This window comes from Nothobranchius furzeri, chromosome 15 (assembly GCF_043380555.1).
Source record: "Nothobranchius furzeri strain GRZ-AD chromosome 15, NfurGRZ-RIMD1, whole genome shotgun sequence".
Lineage (NCBI taxonomy): Eukaryota > Metazoa > Chordata > Actinopteri > Cyprinodontiformes > Nothobranchiidae > Nothobranchius > Nothobranchius furzeri.
In genome coordinates, this window is record NC_091755.1 from 18,676,335 (window position 1) to 18,701,878 (window position 25,544).

Here is a 25,544-nt window from a genome sequence, read left to right on the forward strand (position 1 = left end):
TTTTCACACAAATGAACCCAGAATGATGTGAAATTTTGCTTCGTGCAACATAATTCTGGGTGCCATTTACAAACCATAAGTGCTAATGACTCCGTTCCTTTTTGTGGTTGTAGGGGCTGTTGATTGGAGTACATTAAAACAAACCTGACCTCTCTAGGACATTCAGAAGCCAAGTTATAAGCCCACAAATGTGTAACTGGACTACTACTTTAAATTGACACCAGATCCGGTGACATTTGGGACATGGTTTGACCCCCTTAGGAAAGTGCTATCATAATGAAACGTTCAGATCACTTTCAACTCAATAGATTCTACCTTCCTGTAACGTTTCAGCCTGATTGGACCTTGTTTTCACACAAATGAACCCAGAATGATGTGAAATTGTGCTTCGTGCAACATAATTCTGGGTGCCATTTAAAAACCATAAGTGCTAATGACTCCATTCCTTTTTGTGGATGTAGGGGCTGTTGATTGGAGTATACTAAAACAAACCTGATCTCTCTAGGACATTCAGAAGCCAAGTTATAAGCCCACAAATGTGTAACTGGACTACTTCTTTAGACACCAGATCCGGTGACCTTTGGGACATGGTTTGACCCCCTTAGGGAAGTGCTATCATCATGAAACGTTCAGATCACTTACAACTTAATAGATTCTACCTTCCTGTAATGTTTCAGCCTGATTGGACCTTGTTTTCACACAAATGGACCCAGAATGATGTGAAATTGTGCTTCGTGCAACATAATTCTGGGTGCCATTTACAAACCATAAGTGCTAATGACTCCATTCCTTTTTGTGGTTGTAGGGGATGTTGATTGGAGTACACTAAAACAAACCTGATCGCTCTAGGACATTCAGAAGCCAAGTTATAAGCCCACAAATGTGTAACTGGACTACTTCTTTAAATTGACACCAGATCCGGTGACCTTTGGGACATGGTTTGACCCCCTTAGGAAAGTGCTATCATCATGAAACGTTCAGATCACTTACAACGCAATAGATTCTACCTTCCTGTAACGTTTCAGCCTTATTGGACCTTGTTTTCACACAAATGAACCCAGAATGATGTGAAATTGTGCTTCGTGCAACATAATTCTGGGTGCCATTTAAAAGCCATAAGTGCTAATGACTCCATTCCTTTTTGTGGTTGTAGGGGGTGTTGATTGGAGTACACTAAAACAAACCTGATCGCTCTAGGACATTCAGAAGCCAAGTTATAAGCCCACAAATGTGTAACTGGACAACTTCTTTAAATTGACACCAGATCCGGTGACCTTTGGGACATGGTTTGACCCCCTTAGGAAAGTGCTATCATCATGAAACGTTCAGATCACTTACAACTCAATAGATTCTACCTTCCTGTAACGTTTCAGCCTGATTGGACCTTGTTTTCACACAAATGGACCCAGAATGATGTGAAATAGTGCTTCGTGCAACATAATTCTGGGTGCCATTTACAAACCATAAGTGCTAATGACTCCATTCCTTTTTGTGGTTGTAGGGGCTGTTGATTGGAGTACACTACAATAAACCTGATCTCTCTAGGACATTCAGAAGCCAAGTTATAAGCCCACAAATGTGTAACTGGACTACTTCTTTAAATTGACACCAGATCCGGTGACCTTTGGGACATGGCTTGACCCCCTTAGGAAAGTGCTATCATCATTAAACGTTCAGATCACTTACAACTCAATAGATTCTACCTTCCTGTAACGTTTCAGCCTGATTGGACCTTGTTTTCACACAAATGAACCCAGAATGATGTGAAATTGTGCTTCGTGCAACATAATTCTGGGTGCCATTTACAAACCATAAGTCCTAATGACTCCATTCATTTTTGTGGTTGTAGGGGCTGTAGATTGGAGTACACTAAAATAAACCTAACCTCTCTAGGACATTCAGAAGCCAAGTTATAAGCCCACAAATGTGTAACTGGACTAATTCTTTAAAGTGACACCAGATCCGGTGACCTTTGCGACATGGCTTGACCCCCTTAGGAAAGTGCTATCATCATGAAACGTTCAGATCACTTACAACTCAATAGATTCTACCTTCCTGTAACCTTTCTGCCTGATTGGACCTTGTTTTCACACAAATGAACCCAGAATGATGTGAAATTTTGCTTCGTGCAACATAATTCTGGGTGCCATTTACAAACCATAAGTGCTAATGACTCCGTTCCTTTTTGTGGTTGTAGGGGCTGTTGATTGGAGTACATTAAAACAAACCTGACCTCTCTAGGACATTCAGAAGCCAAGTTATAAGCCCACAAATGTGTAACTGGACTACTACTTTAAATTGACACCAGATCCGGTGACATTTGGGACATGGTTTGACCCCCTTAGGAAAGTGCTATCATAATGAAACGTTCAGATCACTTACAACTCAATAGATTCTACCTTCCTGTAACGTTTCAGCCTGATTGGACCTTGTTTTCACACAAATGAACCCAGAATGATGTGAAATTGTGCTTCGTGCAACATAATTCTGGGTGCCATTTAAAAACCATAAGTGCTAATGACTCCATTCCTTTTTGTGGATGTAGGGGCTGTTGATTGGAGTATACTAAAACAAACCTGATCTCTCTAGGACATTCAGAAGCCAAGTTATAAGCCCACAAATGTGTAACTGGACTACTTCTTTAGACACCAGATCCGGTGACCTTTGGGACATGGTTTGACCCCCTTAGGAAATTGCTATCATCATGAAACGTTCAGATCACTTACAACTCAATAGATTCTACCTTCCTGTATTATTTCAGCCTGATTGGACCTTGTTTTTACACAAATGAACCCAGAATGATGTGAAATTGTGCTTCGTGCAACATAATTCTGGGTGCCATTTAAAACCCATAAGTGCTAATGTCTCCATTCCTTTTTGTGGTTGTAGGGGCTGTTGATTGGAGTACACTAAAACAAACCTGATCGCTCTAGGACATTCAGAAGCCAAGGTTTAAGCAAACAAATGTGTAACTGGACTACTTCTTAAACTGACACCAGATCCGGTGACCTTTGGGACATGGTTTGACCCCCTTAGGAAAGTGCTATCATCATGAAACGTTCAGATCACTTACAACGCAATAGATTCTACCTTCCTGTAACGTTTCAGCCTTATTGGACCTTGTTTTCACACAAATGAACCCAGAATGATGTGAAATTGTGCTTCGTGCAACATAATTCTGGGTGCCATTTAAAAGCCATAAGTGCTAATGACTCCATTCCTTTTTGTGGTTGTAGGGGGTGTTGATTGGAGTACACTAAAACAAACCTGATCGCTCTAGGACATTCAGAAGCCAAGTTATAAGCCCACAAATGTGTAACTGGACAACTTCTTTAAATTGACACCAGATCCGGTGACCTTTGGGACATGGTTTGACCCCCTTAGGAAAGTGCTATCATCATGAAACGTTCAGATCACTTACAACTCAATAGATTCTACCTTCCTGTAACGTTTCAGCCTGATTGGACCTTGTTTTCACACAAATGGACCCAGAATGATGTGAAATAGTGCTTCGTGCAACATAATTCTGGGTGCCATTTACAAACCATAAGTGCTAATGACTCCATTCCTTTTTGTGGTTGTAGGGGCTGTTGATTGGAGTACACTACAATAAACCTGATCTCTCTAGGACATTCAGAAGCCAAGTTATAAGCCCACAAATGTGTAACTGGACTACTTCTTTAAATTGACACCAGATCCGGTGACCTTTGGGACATGGCTTGACCCCCTTAGGAAAGTGCTATCATCATTAAACGTTCAGATCACTTACAACTCAATAGATTCTACCTTCCTGTAACGTTTCAGCCTGATTGGACCTTGTTTTCACACAAATGAACCCAGAATGATGTGAAATTGTGCTTCGTGCAACATAATTCTGGGTGCCATTTACAAACCATAAGTGCTAATGACTCCATTCATTTTTGTGGTTGTAGGGGCTGTAGATTGGAGTACACTAAAATAAACCTAACCTCTCTAGGACATTCAGAAGCCAAGTTATAAGCCCACAAAGGTGTAACTGGACTACTTTAAATTGACACCAGATCCGGTGACCTTTGGGACATGGTTTGACCCCCTTAGGAAAGTGCTATCATCATGAAATGTTCAGATCACTTACAACTCAATAGATTCTACCTTCTTGTAACGTTTCAGCCTGATTGGACCTTGTTTTCACACAAATGGACCCAGAATGATGTGAAATTGTGCTTCGTGCAACATAATTCTGGGTGCCATTTACAAACCATAAGTGCTAATGACTCCATTCCTTTTTGTGGTTGTAGGGGCTGTTGATTGGAGTACACTAAAATAAACCTGATCTCTCTAGGACATTCAGAAGCCACGTTTTAAGCCCACAAATGTGTAACTGGACTACTTCTTTAAATTGACACCAGATCCGGTGACCTTTGGGACATGGTTTGACCCCCTTAGGAAAGTGCTATCATCATGAAACGTTCAGATCACTTACAACACAATAGATTCTACCTTCCTGTAACGTTTCAGCCTGATTGGACCTTGTTTTCAGACAAATGGACCCAGAATCATGTGAAATTGTGCTTCGTGCAATGTACTCCAATCAACAGCCCCTACAACCACAAAAAGGAATGGAGTCATTAGCACTTATGGTTTGTAAATGGCACCCAGAATTATGTTGCACGAATCACAATTTCACATTATTCTGGGTTCATTTGTGTGAAAACAAGGTCCAGTCAGGCAGAAACGTTACAGGAAGGTAGAATCTATTGAGTTGTAAGTGATCTGAACGTTTCATGATGATAGCACTTTCCTAAGGGGGTCAAACCATGTCGCAAAGGTCACCGGATCTGGTGTCACTTTAAAGAATTAGTCCAGTTACACATTTGTGGGCTTATAACTTGGCTTCTGAATGTCCTAGAGAGATCAGGTTTGTTTTAGTGTACTCCAATCAACAGCCCCTACAACCACAAAAAGGAATGGAGTCATTAGCACTTATGGTTTGTAAATGGCACCCAGAATTATGTTGCACGAAGCACAATTTCACATCATTCTGCGTCCATTTGTGTGAAAACAAGGTCCAATCAGGCTGAAACGTTACAAGAAGGTAGAATCTATTGATTTGTAAGTGATCTGAACGTTTCATGATGATAGCACTTTCCTAAGGGGGTCAAACCATGTCCCAAAGGTCACCGGATCTGGTGTCAATTTAAAGAAGTAGTCCAGTTACACATTTGTGGGCTTATAACTTGGCTTCTGAATGTCCTAGAGAGATCAGGTTTGTTTTAGTGTACTCCAATCAACAGCCCCTACAACCACAAAAAGGAATGGAGTCATTAGCACTTATGGTTTGTAAATGGCACCCAGAATTATGTTGCACGAAGCACAATTTCACTTCATTCTGGGTCCATTTGTGTGAAAACAAGGTCCAATCAGGCTGAAACGCTATAAGAAGGTAGAATCTATTGAGTTGTAAGTGATCTGAACGTTTCAAGATGATCGCACATTCCTATAGGGGGTAAAACCATGTCCCAAAGGTCACCGGGCCTGGTGTCACTTTAAAGAAGTAGTCCAGATACATCTTTGTGGGCTTATAACTTGGCTTCTGAATGTCCAAGAGAGGTTAGGTTTGTTTTAGTGTACTCCAATCAACAGCCCCTACAACCACAAAAAGGAATGGAGTCATTAGCACTTATGGTTTGTAAATAGCACCCAGAATTATGTTGCACGAAGCACAATTTCACATCATTCTGGGTTAATTTGTGTGAAAACAAGGTCCAATCAGGCTGAAACGTTACAAGAAGGTAGAATCTATTGAGTTGTAAGTGATCTGAACGTTTCATGATGATAGCACTTTCCTAAGGGGGTCAAACCATGTCCCAAAGGTCACCGGATCTGGTGTCAATTTAAAGAAGTAGTCCAGTTACACATTTTTGGGCATGTAACTTGGCTTCTGAATGTCCTAGAGAGATCAGGTTTGTTTTAGTGTACTCCAATCAACAGCCCCTACAACCACAAAAAGGAATGGAGTCATTAGCACTTATGGTTTGTAAATGGCACCCAGAATTATATTGCACGAAGCACAATTTCACTTCATTCTGGGTCCATTTGTGTGAAAACAAGGTCCAATCAGGCTGAAACGTTACAAGAAGGTAGAATCTATTGAGTTGTAAGTGATCTGAACGTTTCATGATGATCGCACATTCCTATAGGGGGTCAAACCATGTCCCAAAGGTCACCGGACCTGGTGTCACTTTAAAGAAGTAGTCCAGTTACACATTTGTGGGCTTATAACGTGGCTTCTGAATGTCCTAGAGAGATCAGGTTTGTTTTAGTATACTCCAATCAACAGCCCCTACAACCACAAAAAGGAATGGAGTCATTAGCACTTATGGTTTTTAAATGGCACCCAGAATTATGTTGCACGAAGCACAATTTCACATGATTCTGGGTCCATTTGTGTGAAAACAAGGTCCAATCAGGCTGAAACGTTACAGGAAGTTAGAATCTATTGAGTTGTAAGTGATCTGAACGTGTCATGATGATAGCACTTTCCTAAGGGGATCAAACCATGTCCCAAAGGTCACCGGATCTGGTGTCAATTTAAAGAAGTAGTCCAGTTACACATTTGTGGGCTTATAACTTGGCTTCTGAATGTCCTAGAGAGATCAGGTTTGTTTTAATGTACTCCAATCAACAGCCCCTACAACCACAAAAAGGAATGGAGTCATTAGCATTTATGGTTTGTAAATGGCACCCAGAATTATGTTGCACGAAGCACAATTTCACATCATTCTGGGTTCATTTGTGTGAAAACAAGGTCCAATCAGGCTGAAACGTTACAGGAAGGTAGAATCTATTTAGTTGTAAGTGATCTGAACGTTTCATGATGATAGCGCTTTCCTAAGGGGATCAAACCATGTCCCAAAGGTCACCGGATCTGGTGTCAATTTAAAGAAGTAGTCCAGTTACACATTTGTGGGCTTATAACTTGGCTTCTGAATGTCCTAGAGAGATCAGGTTTGTTTTAGTGTACTCCAATCAACAGCCCCTACAACCACAAAAGGAAAGGAGTCATTAGCCTTATGGTTTGTAAATGGCACCCAGAATTATGTTGCACGAAGCACAATTTCACATCATTCTGGGTCCACTTGTGTGAAAACAAGGTCCAATCAGGCTGAAACATTACAAGAAGGTAGAATCTATTGAGTTGTAAGTGATCTGAACGTTTCATGATGATCTCACATTCCCATAGGGGGTCAAACCATGTCCCAAAGGTCACCGGGCCTGGTGTCACTTTAAAGAAGTAGTCCAGTTACACCTTTGTGGGCTTATAACTTGGCTTCTGAATGTCCTAGAGAGGTCACGTTTGTTTTAGTGTAATCCAATCAACAGCCCCTACAACCACAAAAAGGAATGGAGTCATTAGCACTTATGGTTTGTAAATGGCACCCAGAATTATGTTGCACAAAGCACAATTTCACATCATTCTGGGTCCATTTGTGTGAAAACAAGGTCCAATCAGGCTGAAACGTTACAGGAAGGTAGAATCTATTGAGTTGTAAGTGATCTGAACGTTTCATGATGATAGCACTTTCCTAAGGGGGTCAAACCATGTCCCAAAGGTCACCGGATCTGGTGTCAATTTAAAGAAGTAGTCCAGTTACACATTTGTGGGCTTATAACTTGGCTTCTGAAGGTCCTAGAGAGATCAGGTTTGTTTTAGTGTACTCCAATCAACAGCCCCTACAACCACAAAAAGGAATGGAGTCATTAGCACTTATGGTTTGTAAATGGCACCCAGAATTATGTTGCACGAAGCACAATTTCACATCATTCTGGGTCCATTTGTGTGAAAACAAGGTCCAATCAGGCTGAAACGCTACAAGAAGGTAGAATCTATTGAGTTGTAAGTGATCTGAACATTTCAAGATGATCGCACATTCCTATAGGGGGTCAAACCATGTCCCAAAGGTCACCGGGCCTGGTGTCACTTTAAAGAAGTAGTCCAGTTACACCATTGTGGGCTTATAACTTGGCTTCTGAATGTCCTAGAGAGGTTAGGTTTGTTTTAGTGTACTCCAATCAAAAGCCCCTACAACCACAAAAAGGAATGGAGTCATTAGCACTTATGGTTTGTAAATGGCACCCAGAATTATGTTGCACGAAGCACAATTTCACATCATTCTGGGTCCATTTGTGTGAAAACAAGGTTTAATCAGGCTGAAACGTTACAGGAAGGTAGAATCTATTTAGTTGTAAGTGATCTGAACGTTTCATGATGATAGCGCTTTCCTAAGGGGATCAAACCATGTCCCAAAGGTCACCGGATCTGGTGTCAATTTAAAGAAGTAGTCCAGTTACACATTTGTGGGCTTATAACTTGGCTTCTGAATGTCCTAGAGAGATCAGGTTTGTTTTAGTGTACTCCAATCAACAGCCCCTACAACCACAAAATGAATGGAGTCATTAGCACTTATGGTTTGTAAATGGCACCCAGAATTATGTTGCACGAAGCACAATTTCACATCATTCTGGGTCCATTTGTGTGAAAACAAGGTCCAATCAGGCTGAAACGCTACAGGAAGGTAGAATCTATTGAGTTGTAAGTGATCTGAACGTTTCATGATGATCGCACATTCCTATAGGGGGTCAAACCATGTCCCAAAGGTCACCGGGCCTGGTGTCACTTTAAAGAAGTAGTCCAGTTACACCATTGTGGGCTTATAACTTGGCTTCTGAATGTCCTAGAGAGGTCAGGTTTGTTTTAGTGTACTCCAATCAACAGCCCCTACAACCACAAAAAGGAATGGAGTCATTAGCACTTATGGTTTGTAAATGGCACGCAGAATTATGTTGCACGAAGCACAATTTCACCTCATTCTGGGTTCATTTGTGTGAAAACAAGGTCCAATCAGGCTGACACCTTACAGGAAGGTAGAATCTATTGAGTTGTAAGTGATCTGAACGTTTCATGATGATAGCACTTTCCTAAGGGGGTCTAACCATGTCCCAAAGGTCACCGGCTCTGGTGTTAATTTAAAGAAGTAGTCCAGTTACTCATTTGTGGGCTTATAACTTGGCTTCTGAATGTCCTAGAGAGCTCAGGGTTGTTTTAGTATACTCCAATCAACATCCCCTACAACCACAAAAAGGAATGGAGTCATTAGCACTTATGGTTTTTAAATGGCACCCAGAATTATGTTGCACGAAGCACAATTTCACATCATTCTGGGTTCATTTGTGTGAAAACAAGGTCCAATCAGGCTGAAACGTTACAGGAAGGTAGAATCTATTGAGTTGTAAGTGATCTGAATGTTTCATGATGATAGCACTTTCCTAAGGGGGTCAAACCATGTCGCAAAGGTCACCGGATCTGGTGTCAATTTAAAGAAGTAGTCCAGTTACACATTTGTGGGCTTATAACTTGGCTTCTGAATGTCCTAGAGATGTCAGGTTTCTTTTAATGTACTCCAATCAACAGCCCCTACAACCACAAAAAGGAATGGAGTCATTAGCACTTATGGTATGTAAATGGCACCCAGAATTATGTTGCACGAAGCACAATTTCACATCATTCTGGGTCCACTTGTGTGAAAACAAGGTCCAATCAGGCTGAAACATTACAAGAAGGTAGAATCTATTGAGTTGTAAGTGATCTGAACGTTTCATGATGATCTCACATTCCCATAGGGGGTCAAACCATGTCCCAAAGGTCACCGGGCCTGGTGTCACTTTAAAGAAGTAGTCCAGTTACACCTTTGTGGGCTTATAACTTGGCTTCTGAATGTCCTAGAGAGGTCACGTTTGTTTTAGTGTAATCCAATCAACAGCCCCTACAACCACAAAAAGGAATGGAGTCATTAGCAATTATGGTTTGTAAATGGCACCCAGAATTATGTTGCACAAAGCACAATTTCACATCATTCTGGGTCCATTTGTGTGAAAACAAGGTCCAATCAGGCTGAAACGTTACAGGAAGGTAGAATCTATTGAGTTGTAAGTGATCTGAACGTTTCATGATGATAGCACTTTCCTAAGGGGGTCAAACCATGTCCCAAAGGTCACCGGATCTGGTGTCAATTTAAAGAAGTAGTCCAGTTACACATTTGTGGGCTTATAACTTGGCTTCTGAAGGTCCTAGAGAGATCAGGTTTGTTTTAGTGTACTCCAATCAACAGCCCCTACAACCACAAAAAGGAATGGAGTCATTAGCACTTATGGTTTGTAAATGGCACCCAGAATTATGTTGCACGAAGCACAATTTCACATCATTCTGGGTCCATTTGTGTGAAAACAAGGTCCAATCAGGCTGAAACGCTACAAGAAGGTAGAATCTATTGAGTTGTAAGTGATCTGAACGTTTCATGATGATCGCACATTCCTATAGGGGGTCAAACCATGTCCCAAAGGTCACCGGGCCTGGTGTCACTTTAAAGAAGTAGTCCAGTTACACATTTGTGGGCTCATAACTTGGCTTCTGAATGTCCTAGAGAGATCAGGATTGTTTTAGTGTACTCCAATCAACAGACCCTACAACCACAAAAAGGAATGGAGTCATTAGCTCTTATGGTTTGTAAATGGCACCCAGAATTATGTTGCACGAAGCACAATTTCACATCATTCTGGGTCCATTTGTGTGAAAACAAGGTCCAATCAGGCTGAAACGTTACAAGAAGGTAGAATCTATTGAGTTGTAAGTGATCTGAACGTTTCAAGATGATCGCACATTCCTATAGGGGGTAAAACCATTTCCCAAAGGTCACCGGGCCTGGTGTCACTTTAAAGAAGTAGTCCAGTTACACCTTTGTGGGCTTATAAATTGGCTTCTGAATGTCCTAGAGAGGTTAGGTTTGTTTTAGTGTACTCCAATCAAAGCCCCTACAACCACAAAAAGGAATGGAGTCATTAGCACTTATGGTTTGTAAATGGCACCCAGAATTATGTTGCACGAAGCACAATTTCACATCATTCTGGGTTCATTTGTGTGAAAACAAGGTCCAATCAGGCTGAAACGTTACAGGAAGGTAGAATCTATTGAGTTGTAAGTGATCTGAACGTTTCATGATGATAGCACTTTCCTAAGGGGGTCAAACCATGTCCCAAAGGTCACCTGATCTGGTGTTAATTTAAAGAAGCAGTCCAGTTACACATTTGTGGGCTTATAACATGGCTTCTGAATGTCCTAGAGAGATCAGGTTTGTTTTATTGTACTCCAATCAACAGCCCCTACAACCACAAAAAGGAATGGAGATATTAGCACTTATGGTTTGTAAATGGCACCCAGAATTATGTTGCACGAAGCACAATTTCACATCATTCTGGGTTCATTTGTGTGAAAACAAGGTCCAATCAGGCTGAAACGTTACAAGAAGGTAGAATCTATTGAGTTGTAAGTGATCTGAACGTTTCATGATGATCGCACATTCCTATAGGGGGTCAAACCATGTCCCAAAGGTCACTGGGCCTGGTGTCACTTTAAAGAAGTAGTCCAGTTACACATTTGTGGGCTTATAACTTGGCTTCTGAATGTCCTAGAGAGATCAGGTTTTTTTTTAGAGTACTCCAGTTAACAGCCCCCATCACCCCAAAGAGGAATGGAGTCATTAGCACTTATGGTTTTTAAATGGCACCCAGAATTATGTTGCACGAAGCACACTTTCACATCATTCTGGGTTCATTTGTGTGAAAACAAGGTCCAATCAGGCTGAAACGTTACAGGAAGTTAGAATCTATTCAGTTGTAAATGATCTGAACGTTTCATGATGATAGCACTTTCCTAAGGGGGTCAAACCATGTCCCAAAGGTCACCGGATCTGGTGTCAATTTAAAGAAGTAGTCCAGTTACACATTTGTGGGCTTATAACGTGGCTTCTGAATGTCCTAGAGAGATCAGGTTTGTTTTAGTATACTCCAATCAACAGCCCCTACAACCACAAAAAGGAATGGAGTCATTAGCACTTATGGTTTGTAAATGGCACCCAGAATTATGTTGCACGAAGCACAATTTCACATCATTCTGGGTCCATTTGTGTGAAAACAAGGTCCAATCAGGCTGAAACGCTACAAAAAGGTAGATTCTATTGAGTTGTAAGAGATCTGAATGTTTCAAGATGATCGCACATTCCTATAGGGGGTAAAACCATGTCCCATAGGTCACCGGGCCTGGTGTCACTTTAAAGTAGTAGTCCAGTTACACCTTTGTGGGCTTATAACTTGGCTTCTGAATGTCCTAGAGAGGTTAGTTTGTTTTAGTGTACTCCAATCAACAGCTCCTAAAACCACAAAAAGGAATGGAGTCATTAGCACTTATGGTTTGTAAATGGCACCCGGAATTATGTTGCACGAAGCACAATTTCACATCATTCTAGGTTCATTTGTGTGAAAACAAGGTCCAATCAAGCTGAAACGTTACAGGAAGGCAGAATCTATTGAGTTGTAAGTGATCTGAACGTTTCATGATGATAGCACTTTCCTAAGGGGGTCAAACCATGTCCCAAATGTCACCGGATCTGGTGTCACTTTAAAGAAGTAGTCCAGTTACACATTTGTGGGCTCATAACTTGGCTTCTGAATGTCCTAGAGAGGTCAGGTTTGTTTTAGTGTACTCCAATACACAGCCCCTAAAACCACAAAAAGGAATGGAGTCATTAGCACTTATGGTTTGTAAATGGCACCCAGAATTATGTTGCACGAAGCACAATTTCACTTCATTCTGGGTCCATTTGTGTGAAAACAAGGTCCAATCAGGCTGAAACGTTACAAGAAGGTAGAATCTATTGAGTTGTAAGTGATCTGAACGTTTCATGATGATCGCACATTCCTATAGGGGGTCAAACCATGTCCCAAAGGTCACTGGGCCTGGTGTCACTTTAAAGAAGTAGTCCAGTTACACATTTGTGGGCTTATAACTTGGCTTCTGAATGTCCTAGAGAGATCAGGTTTGTTTTAGTGTACTCCAATCAACAGCCCCTACAACCACAAAAAGGAATGGAGTCATTAGCACTTATGGTTTGTAAATGGCACGCAGAATTATGTTGCACGAAGCACAATTTCACCTCATTCTGGGTTCATTTGTGTGAAAACAAGGTCCAATCAGGCTGACACCTTACAGGAAGGTAGAATCTATTGAGTTGTAAGTGATCTGAACGTTTCATGATGATAGCACTTTCCTAAGGGGGTCTAACCATGTCCCAAAGGTCACCGGCTCTGGTGTTAATTTAAAGAAGTAGTCCAGTTACTCATTTGTGGGCTTATAACTTGGCTTCTGAATGTCCTAGAGAGCTCAGGGTTGTTTTAGTATACTCCAATCAACATCCCCTACAACCACAAAAAGGAATGGAGTCATTAGCACTTATGGTTTTTAAATGGCACCCAGAATTATGTTGCACGAAGCACAATTTCACATCATTCTGGGTTCATTTGTGTGAAAACAAGGTCCAATCAGGCTGAAACGTTACAGGAAGGTAGAATCTATTGAGTTGTAAGTGATCTGAATGTTTCATGATGATAGCACTTTCCTAAGGGGGTCAAACCATGTCGCAAAGGTCACCGGATCTGGTGTCAATTTAAAGAAGTAGTCCAGTTACACATTTGTGGGCTTATAACTTGGCTTCTGAATGTCCTAGAGATGTCAGGTTTCTTTTAATGTACTCCAATCAACAGCCCCTACAACCACAAAAAGGAATGGAGTCATTAGCACTTATGGTATGTAAATGGCACCCAGAATTATGTTGCACGAAGCACAATTTCACATCATTCTGGGTTCATTTGTGTGAAAACAAGGTCCAATCAGGCTGAAACGTTACAGGAAGGTAGAATCTATTGAGTTGTAAGTGATCTGAACGTTTCATGATGATAGCACTTTCCTAAGGGGGTCAAACCATGTCCCAAAGGTCACCGGATCTGGTGTTAATTTAAAGAAGCAGTCCAGTTACACATTTGTGGTCTTATAATTTGGCTTCTGAATGTCCTAGAGAGATCAGGTTTGTTTTAATGTACTCCAATCAACAGCCCCTACAACCACAAAAAGGAATGGAGTCATTAGCACTTAAGGTTTGTAAATGACACCCAGAATTATGTTGCACGAAGCACAGTTTCACATCATTCTGGGTCCATTTGTGTGAAAACAAGGTCCAATCAGGCTGAAACGCTACAAGAAGGTAGAATCTATTGAGTTGTAAGTGATCTGAACGTTTCAAGATGATCGCACATTCCTATAGGGGGTAAAACCATTTCCCAAAGGTCACCGGGCCTGGTGTCACTTTAAAGAAGTAGTCCAGTTACACCTTTGTGGGCTTATAAATTGGCTTCTGAATGTCCTAGAGAGGTTAGGTTTGTTTTAGTGTACTCCAATCAAAGCCCCTACAACCACAAAAAGGAATGGAGTCATTAGCACTTATGGTTTGTAAATGGCACCCAGAATTATGTTGCACGAAGCACAATTTCACATCATTCTGGGTTCATTTGTGTGAAAACAAGGTCCAATCAGGCTGAAACGTTACAGGAAGGTAGAATCTATTGAGTTGTAAGTGATCTGAACGTTTCATGATGATAGCACTTTCCTAAGGGGGTCAAACCATGTCCCAAAGGTCACCTGATCTGGTGTTAATTTAAAGAAGCAGTCCAGTTACACATTTGTGGGCTTATAACATGGCTTCTGAATGTCCTAGAGAGATCAGGTTTGTTTTATTGTACTCCAATCAACAGCCCCTACAACCACAAAAAGGAATGGAGATATTAGCACTTATGGTTTGTAAATGGCACCCAGAATTATGTTGCACAAAGCACAATTTCACATCATTCTGGGTTCATTTGTGTGAAAACAAGGTCCAATCAGGCTGAAACGTTACAGGAAGGTAGAATCTACTGAGTTGTAAGTGATCTGAACGTTTCATGATGATAGCACTTTCCTAATGGGGTCAAACCATGTCCCAAAGGTCACCGGAACTGGTGTCAATTTAAAGAAGTAGTCCAGTTACACATTTGTGGGCTTATAACTTGGCTTATGAATGTCCTAGAGAGATCAGGTTTGTTTTAGCGTACTCCAATTAACAGCCCCCATTACCCCAAAAAGGAATGGAGTCATTAGCACTTATGGTTTTTAAATGGCACCCAGAATTATGTTGCACGAAGCACAATTTCACATCATTCTGGGTTCATTTGTGTGAAAACAAGGTCCAATCAGGCTGAAACGTTACAGGAAGGTAGAATCTATTGAGTTGCAAGTGATCTGAACGTTTCACGATGATAGCACTTTCCTAAGGGGGTCAAACCATGTCCCAAAAGTCACCGGATCTGGTGTTATTTTAAAGAAGTAGTCCAGTTACACATTTGTGGGCTTATAACTTGGCTTCTGAATGTCCTAGAGAGATCAGGTTTGTTTTAGTGTACTCCAATCAACAGCCCCTACAACCACAAAAAGGAATGGAGTCATTAGCACTTATGGTTTGTAAATGGCACCCAGAATTATGTTGCACGAAGCACAATTTCACATCATTCTGGGTCCATTTGTGTGAAAACAAGGTCCAATCAGGCTGAAACGCTACAAGAAGGTAGATTCTATTGAGTTGTAAGTGATCTGAATGTTTCAAGATGATCGCACATTCCTATAGGGGGTAAAACCATGTCCCAAAGGTCACCGGGCCTGGTGTCACTTTAAAGTAGTAGTCTAGTTACACCTTTGTGGGCTTATAACTTGGCTTCTGAATGTCCTAGAGAGGTTAGTTTTGTTTTAGTGTACTCCAATCAACAGCCCCTAAAACCACAAAAAGGAATGGAGTCATTAGCACTTATGGTTTGTAAATGGCACCCAGAATTATGTTGCACGAAGCACAATTTCACATCATTCTGGGTTCATTTGTGTGAAAACAAGGTCCAATCAGGCTGAAACGTTACAAGAAGGTAGAATCTATTGAGTTGTAAGTGATCTGAACGTTTCATGATGATCGCACATTCCTATAGGGGGTCAAACCATGTCCCAAAGGTCACTGGGCCTGGTGTCACTTTAAAGAAGTAGTCCAGTTACACATTTGTGGGCTTATAACTTGGCTTCTGAATGTCCTAGAGAGATCAGGTTTTTTTTTAGAGTACTCCAGTTAACAGCCCCCATCACCCCAAAGAGGAATGGAGTCATTAGCACTTATGGTTTTTAAATGGCACCCAGAATTATGTTGCACGAAGCACACTTTCACATCATTCTGGGTTCATTTGTGTGAAAACAAGGTCCAATCAGGCTGAAACGTTACAGGAAGTTAGAATCTATTCAGTTGTAAATGATCTGAACGTTTCATGATGATAGCACTTTCCTAAGGGGGTCAAACCATGTCCCAAAGGTCACCGGATCTGGTGTCAATTTAAAGAAGTAGTCCAGTTACACATTTGTGGGCTTATAACGTGGCTTCTGAATGTCCTAGAGAGATCAGGTTTGTTTTAGTATACTCCAATCAACAGCCCCTACAACCACAAAAAGGACTGGAGTCATTAGCACTTATGGTTTGTAAATGGCACCCAGAATTATGTTGCACGAAGCACAATTTCACATCATTCTGGGTCCATTTGTGTGAAAACAAGGTCCAATCAGGCTGAAACGCTACAAAAAGGTAGATTCTATTGAGTTGTAAGAGATCTGAATGTTTCAAGATGATCGCACATTCCTATAGGGGGTAAAACCATGTCCCATAGGTCACCGGGCCTGGTGTCACTTTAAAGTAGTAGTCCAGTTACACCTTTGTGGGCTTATAACTTGGCTTCTGAATGTCCTAGAGAGGTTAGTTTGTTTTAGTGTACTCCAATCAACAGCTCCTAAAACCACAAAAAGGAATGGAGTCATTAGCACTTATGGTTTGTAAATGGCACCCGGAATTATGTTGCACGAAGCACAATTTCACATCATTCTAGGTTCATTTGTGTGAAAACAAGGTCCAATCAAGCTGAAACGTTACAGGAAGGCAGAATCTATTGAGTTGTAAGTGATCTGAACGTTTCATGATGATAGCACTTTCCTAAGGGGGTCAAACCATGTCCCAAATGTCACCGGATCTGGTGTCACTTTAAAGAAGTAGTCCAGTTACACATTTGTGGGCTCATAACTTGGCTTCTGAATGTCCTAGAGAGGTCAGGTTTGTTTTAGTGTACTCCAATACACAGCCCCTAAAACCACAAAAAGGAATGGAGTCATTAGCACTTATGGTTTGTAAATGGCACCCAGAATTATGTTGCACGAAGCACAATTTCACTTCATTCTGGGTCCATTTGTGTGAAAACAAGGTCCAATCAGGCTGAAACGTTACAAGAAGGTAGAATCTATTGAGTTGTAAGTGATCTGAACGTTTCATGATGATCGCACATTCCTATAGGGGGTCAAACCATGTCCCAAAGGTCACTGGGCCTGGTGTCACTTTAAAGAAGTAGTCCAGTTACACATTTGTGGGCTTATAACTTGGCTTCTGAATGTCCTAGAGAGATCAGGTTTGTTTTAGTGTACTCCAATCAACACCCCCTACAACCACAAAAAGGAATGGAGTCATTAGCACTTATGGTTTGTAAATGGCACCCAGAATTATGTTGCACGAAGCACAATTTCACATCATTCTGGGTCCATTTGTGTGAAAACAAGGTCCAATCAGGCTGAAACGTTACAAGAAGGTAGAATCTATTGAGTTGTAAGTGATCTGAACGTTTCATGATGATAGCACTTTCCTAAGGGGGTCAAACCATGTCCCAAAGGTCACCGGATCTGGTGTCAATTTAAAGAAGTAGTCCAGTTACACATTTGTGGGCTTATAACTTGGCTTCTGAATGTCCTAGAGAGATCAGGTTTGTTTTAGTGTACTCCAATCAACAGCCCCTACAACCACAAATAGGAATGGAGTCATTAGCACTTTTGGTTTGTAAATGGCACCCAGAATTATGTTGCACGAAGCACACTTTCACATCATTCTGGGTTCATTTGTGTGAAAACAAGGTCCAATCAGGCTGAAACGTTACAGGAAGTTAGAATCTATTGAGTTGTAAGTGATCTGAACGTTTCATGATGATAGCGCTTTCCTAAGGGGGTCAAACCATGTCCCAAATGTCACCGGATCTGGTGTCAATTTAAAGAAGAAGTCCAGTTACACATTTGTGGGCTTATAACGTGGCTTCTGAATGTCCTAGAGAGATCAGGTTTGTTTTAGTACACTCCAATCAACAGCCCCTACAACCACAAAAAGGAATGGAGTCATTAGCACTTATGGTTTGTAAATGGCACTCAGAATTATGTTGCACGAAGCACAATTTCACATAATTCTGGGTTCATTTGTGTGAAAACAAGGTCCAATCAGGCTGAAACGTTACAGGAAGGTAGAATCTATTGAGTTGTAATTGATCTGAACGTTTCATGATGATAACACTTTCCTAAGGGGGTCAAACCATGTCCCAAATGTCACCGGATCTGGTGTCACTTTAAAGAAGTAGTCCAGTTACACATTTGTGGTCTTATAACTTGGCTTCTGAATGTCCTAGAGAGATCAGGTTTGTTTTAGTATACTCCAATCAACAGCCCCTACAACCACAAAAAGGAATGGAGTCATTAGCACTTATGGTTTGTAAATGGCACCCAGAATTATGTTGCACAAAGCACAATTTCACATCATTCTGGGTCCATTTGTGTGAAAACAAGGTCCAATCAGGCTGAAACCCTACAAGAAGGTAGATTCTATTGAGTTGTAAGTGATCTGAATGTTTCAAGATGATCGCACATTCCTATAGGGGGTAAAACCATGTCCCAAAGGTCACCGGGCCTGGTGTCACTTTAAAGTAGTAGTCCAGTTACACCTTTGTGGGCTTATAACTTGGCTTCTGAATGTCCTAGAGAGGTTAGTTTGTTTTAGTGTACTCCAATCAACAGCTCCTAAAACCACAAAAAAGAATGGAGTCATTAGCACTTATGGTTTGTAAATGGCACCCAGAATTATGTTGCACGAAGCACAATTTAACATCATTCTGGGTTCATTTGTGTGAAAACAAGGTCCAATCAGGCTGAAAAGTTACAGGAAGGTAGAATCTATTGAGTTGTAAGTGATCTGAACGTTTCATGATGATAGCACTTTCCTAAGGGGGTCAAACCATGTCCCAAATATCACCGGATCTGGTGTCACTTTAAAGAAGTAGTCCAGTTACACATTTGTGGGCTTATAACTTGGCTTCTGAATGTCCTAGAGAGGTCAGGTTTGTTTTAGTGTACTCCAATCAACAGCCCCTACAACCACAAAAAGGAATGGAGTCATTAGCACTTATGGTTTTTAAAAGGCACCTAGAATTATGTTGCACGAAGCACAATTTCACATCATTCTGGGTCCATTTGTGTGTAAACAAGGTCCAATCAGGCTGAAACGTTACAGGAAGGTAGAATCTATTGAGTTGTAAGTGATCTGAACGTTTCATGATGATAGCACTTTCCTAAGGGGGTCAAACCATGTCCCAAAGGTCACCGGATCTGGTGTCAATTTAAAGAAGTAGTCCAGTTACACATTTGTGGGCTTATAATTTGGCTTCTGAATGTCCTAGAGAGATCAGGTTTGTTTTAGTGTACTCCAATCAACAGCCCCTACAACCACAAAAAGGAATGGAGTCATTAGCACTTAAGGTTTGTAAATGGCACCCAGAATTATGTTGCACGAAGCACAGTTTCACATCATTCTGGGTCCATTTGTGTGAAAACAAGGTCCAATCAGGCTGAAACGCTACAAGAAGGTAGAATCTATTGAGTTGTAAGTGATCTGAACGTTTCAAGATGATCGCACATTCCTATAGGGGGTAAAACCATTTCCCAAAGGTCACCGGGCCTGGTGTCACTTTAAAGAAGTAGTCCAGTTACACCTTTGTGGGCTTATAAATTGGCTTCTGAATGTCCTAGAGAGGTTAGGTTTGTTTTAGTGTACTCCAAACAAAGCCCCTACAACCACAAAAAGGAATGGAGTCATTAGCACTTATGGTTTGTAAATGGCACCCAGAATTATGTTGCACGAAGCACAATTTCACATCATTCTGGGTTCATTTGTGTGAAAACAAGGTCCAATCAGGCTGAAATGTTACAGGAAGGTAGAATCTATTGAGTTGTAAGTGATCTGAACGTTTCATGATGATAGCACTTTCCTAAGGGGGTCAAACCATGTCCCAAAGGTCACCTGATCTGGTGTTAATTTAAAGAAGCAGTCCAGTTACACATTTGTGGGCTTATAACATGGCTTCTGAATGTCCTAGAGAGATCAGGTTTGTTTTATTGTACTCCAATCAACAGCCCCTACAACCACAAAAAGGAATGGAGATATTAGCACTTATGGTTTGTAAATGGCACCCAGAATTATGTTGCACAAAGCACAATTTCACATCATTCTGGGTTCATTTGTGTGAAAACAAGGTCCAATCAGGCTGAAACGTTACAGGAAGGTAGAATCTACTGAGTTGTAAGTGATCTGAACGTTTCATGATGATAGCACTTTCCTAATGGGGTCAAACCATGTCCCAAAGGTCACCGGAACTGGTGTCAATTTAAAGAAGTAGTCCAGTTACACATTTGTGGGCTTATAACTTGGCTTATGAATGTCCTAGAGAAATCAGGTTTGTTTTAGCGTACTCCAATTAACAGCCCCCATTACCCCAAAAAGGAATGGAGTCATTAGCACTTATGGTTTTTAAATGGCACCCAGAATTATGTTGCACGAAGCACAATTTCACATCATTCTGGGTTCATTTGTGTGAAAACAAGGTCCAATCAGGCTGAAACGTTACAGGAAGGTAGAATCTATTGAGTTGCAAGTGATCTGAACGTTTCACGATGATAGCACTTTCCTAAGGGGGTCAAACCATGTCCCAAAAGTCACCGGATCTGGTGTTATTTTAAAGAAGTAGTCCAGTTACACATTTGTGGGCTTATAACTTGGCTTCTGAATGTCCTAGAGAGATCATGTTTGTTTTAGTGTACTCCAATCAACAGCCCCTACAACCACAAAAAGGAATGGAGTCATTAGCACTTATGGTTTGTAAATGGCACCCAGAATTATGTTGCACGAAGCACAATTTCACATCATTCTGGGTCCATTTGTGTGAAAACAAGGTCCAATCAGGCTGAAACGCTACAAGAAGGTAGATTCTATTGAGTTGTAAGTGATCTGAATGTTTCAAGATGATCGCACATTCCTATAGGGGGTAAAACCATGTCCCAAAGGTCACCGGGCCTGGTGTCACTTTAAAGTAGTAGTCTAGTTACACCTTTGTGGGCTTATAACTTGGCTTCTGAATGTCCTAGAGAGGTTAGGTTTGTTTTAGTGTACTCCAATCAACAGCCCCTAAAACCACAAAAAGGAATGGAGTCATTAGCACTTATGGTTTGTAAATGGCACCCAGAATTATGTTGCACGAAGCACAATTTCACATCATTCTGGGTTCATTTGTGTGAAAACAAGGTCCAATCAGGCTGAAACGTTACAAGAAGGTAGAATCTATTGAGTTGTAAGTGATCTGAACGTTTCATGATGATCGCACATTCCTATAGGGGGTCAAACCATGTCCCAAAGGTCACTGGGCCTGGTGTCACTTTAAAGAAGTAGTCCAGTTACACATTTGTGGGCTTATAACTTGGCTTCTGAATGTCCTAGAGAGATCAGGTTTTTTTTAGAGTACTCCAGTTAACAGCCCCCATTACCCCAAAGAGGAATGGAGTCATTAGCACTTATGGTTTTTAAATGGCATCCAGAATTATGTTGCACGAAGCACACTTTCACATCATTCTGGGTTCATTTGTGTGAAAACAAGGTCCAATCAGGCTGAAACGTTACAGGAAGTTAGAATCTATTCAGTTGTAAGTGATCTGAACGTTTCATGATGATAGCACTTTCCTAAGGGGGTCAAACCATGTCCCAAAGGTCACCGGATCTGGTGTCAATTTAAAGAAGTAGTCCAGTTACACATTTGTGGGCTTATAACGTGGCTTCTGAATGTCTTAGAGAGATCAGGTTTGTTTTAGTATACTCCAATCAACAGCCCCTACAACCACAAAAAGGAATGGAGTCATTAGCACTTATGGTTTGTAAATGGCACCCAGAATTATGTTGCACGAAGCACAATTTCACATCATTCTGGGTCCATTTGTGTGAAAACAAGGTCCAATCAGGCTGAAACGCTACAAAAAGGTAGATTCTATTGAGTTGTAAGAGATCTGAATGTTTCAAGATGATCGCACATTCCTATAGGGGGTAAAACCATGTCCCATAGGTCACCGGGCCTGGTGTCACTTTAAAGTAGTAGTCCAGTTACACCTTTGTGGGCTTATAACTTGGCTTCTGAATGTCCTAGAGAGGTTAGTTTGTTTTAGTGTACTCCAATCAACAGCTCCTAAAACCACAAAAAGGAATGGAGTCATTAGCACTTATGGTTTGTAAATGGCACCCAGAATTATGTTGCACGAAGCACAATTTCACATCATTCTAGGTTCATTTGTGTGAAAACAAGGTCCAATCAGGCTGAAACGTTACAGGAAGGCAGAATCTATTGAGTTGTAAGTGATCTGAACGTTTCATGATGATAGCACTTTCCTAAGGGGGTCAAACCATGTCCCAAATGTCACCGGATCTGGTGTCACTTTAAAGAAGTAGTCCAGTTACACATTTGTGGGCTCATAACTTGGCTTCTGAATGTCCTAGAGAGGTCAGGTTTGTTTTAGTGTACTCCAATACACAGCCCCTAAAACCACAAAAAGGAATGGAGTCATTAGCACTTATGGTTTGTAAATGGCACCCAGAATTATGTTGCACGAAGCACAATTTCACTTCATTCTGGGTCCATTTGTGTGAAAACAAGGTCCAATCAGGCTGAAACGTTACAAGAAGGTAGAATCTATTGAGTTGTAAGTGATCTGAACGTTTCATGATGATCGCACATTCCTATAGGGGGTCAAACCATGTCCCAAAGGTCACTGGGCCTGGTGTCACTTTAAAGAAGTAGTCCAGTTACACATTTGTGGGCTTATAACTTGGCTTCTGAATGTCCTAGAGAGATCAGGTTTGTTTTAGTATACTCCAATTTACACCCCCTACAACCACAAAAAGGAATGGAGTCATTAGCACTTATGGTTTGTAAATGGCACCCAGAATTATGTTGCACGAAGCACAATTTCACATCATTCTGGGTCCATTTGTGTGAAAACAAGGTCCAATCAGGCTGAAACGTTACAAGAAGGTAGAATCTATTGAGTTGTAAGTGATCTGAACGTTTCATGATGATAGCACTTTCCTAAGGGGGTCAAACCATGTCCCAAAGGTCACCGGATCTGGTGTCAATTTAAAGAAGTAGTCCAGTTACACATTTGTGGGCTTATAACTTGGCTTCTGAATGTCCTAGAGAGATCAGGTTTGTTTTAGTGTACTCCAATCAACAGCCCCTACAACCACAAAAAGGAATGGAGTCATTAGCACTTTTGGTTTGTAAATGGCACCCAGAATTATGTTGCACGAAGCACACTTTCACATCATTCTGGGTTCATTTGTGTGAAAACAAGGTCCAATCAGGCTGAAACGTTACAGGAAGTTAGAATCTATTGAGTTGTAAGTGATCTGAAGGTTTCATGATGATAGCGCTTTCCTAAGGGGGTCAAACCATGTCCCAAATGTCACCGGATCTGGTGTCAATTTAAAGAAGAAGTCCAGTTACACATTTGTGGGCTTATAACGTGGCTTCTGAATGTCCTAGAGAGATCAGGTTTGTTTTAGTACACTCCAATCAACAGCACCTACAACCACAAAAAGGAATGGAGTCATTAGCCCTTATGGTTTGTAAATGGCACTCAGAATTATGTTGCACGAAGCACAATTTCACATCATTCTGGGTTCATTTGTGTGAAAACAAGGTCCAATCAGGCTGAAACGTTACAGGAAGGTAGAATCTATTGAGTTGTAATTGATCTGAACGTTTCATGAAGATAACACTTTCCTAAGGGGGTCAAACCATGTCCCAAATGTCACCGGGCCTGGTGTCACTTTAAAGTAGTAGTCCAGTTACACCTTTGTGGGCTTATAACTTGGCTTCTGAATGTCCTAGAGAGGTTAGTTTGTTTTAGTGTACTCCAATCAACAGCTCCTAAAACCACAAAAAAGAATGGAGTCATTAGCACTTATGGTTTGTAAATGGCACCCAGAATTATGTTGCACGAAGCACAATTTAACATCATTCTGGGTTCATTTGTGTGAAAACAAGGTCCAATCAGGCTGAAAAGTTACAGGAAGGTAGAATCTATTGAGTTGTAAGTGATCTGAACGTTTCATGATGATAGCACTTTCCTAAGGGGGTCAAACCATGTCCCAAATATCACCGGATCTGGTGTCACTTTAAAGAAGTAGTCCAGTTACACATTTGTGGGCTTATAACTTGGCTTCTGAATGTCCTAGAGAGGTCAGGTTTGTTTTAGTGTACTCCAATCAACAGCCCCTACAACCACAAAAAGGAATGGAGTCATTAGCACTTATGGTTTTTAAAAGGCACCTAGAATTATGTTGCACGAAGCACAATTTCACATCATTCTGGGTCCATTTGTGTGAAAACAAGGTCCAATCAGGCTGAAACGTTACAGGAAGGTAGAATCTATTGAGTTGTAAGTGATCTGAACGTTTCATGATGATAGCACTTTCCTAAGGGGGTCAAACCATGTCCCAAAGGTCACCGGATCTGGTGTCAATTTAAAGAAGTAGTCCAGTTACACATTTGTGGGCTTATAATTTGGCTTCTGAATGTCCTAGAGAGATCAGGTTTGTTTTAGTGTACTCCAATCAACAGCCCCTACAACCACAAAAAGGAATGGAGTCATTAGCACTTATGGTTTTTAAAAGGCACCCAGAATTATGTTGCACGAAGCACAATTTCACATCATTCTGGGTCCATTTGTGTGAAAACAAGGTCCAATCAGGCTGAAACGCTACAAGAAGGTAGAATCTATTGAGTTGTAAGTGATCTGAACGTTTCAAGATGATCGCTCATTCCTATATGGGGTAAAACCATGTCCCAAAGGTCACCGGGCCTGGTGTCACTTTAAAGAAGTAGTCCAGTTACACCTTTGTGGGCTTATAACTTGGCTTCTGAATGTCCTATAGAGGTTAGGTTTGTTTTAGTGTTCTCCAATCAACAGCCCCTACAACCACAAAAAGGAATGGAGTCATTAGCACTTATGGTTTGTAAATGGCACCCAGAATTATGTTGCACGAAGCACAATTTCACATCATTCTGGGTTCATTTGTGTGAAAACAAGGTCCAATCAGGCTGAAACGTTACAGGAAGGTAGAATCTATTGAGTTGTAAGTGATCTGAATGTTTCATGATGATAGCACTTTCCTAAGGGGGTCAAACCATGTCCCAAAGGTCACCGGATCTGGTGTCATTTTAAAGTAGTAGTCCAGTTACACATTTGTGGGCTTATAACTTGGCTTCTGAATGTCCTAGAGAGGTCAGGTTTGTTTTAGTGTACTCCAATACACAGCCCCTAAAACCACAAAAAGGAATGGAGTCATTAGCACTTATGGTTTGTAAATAGCACCCAGAATTATGTTGCA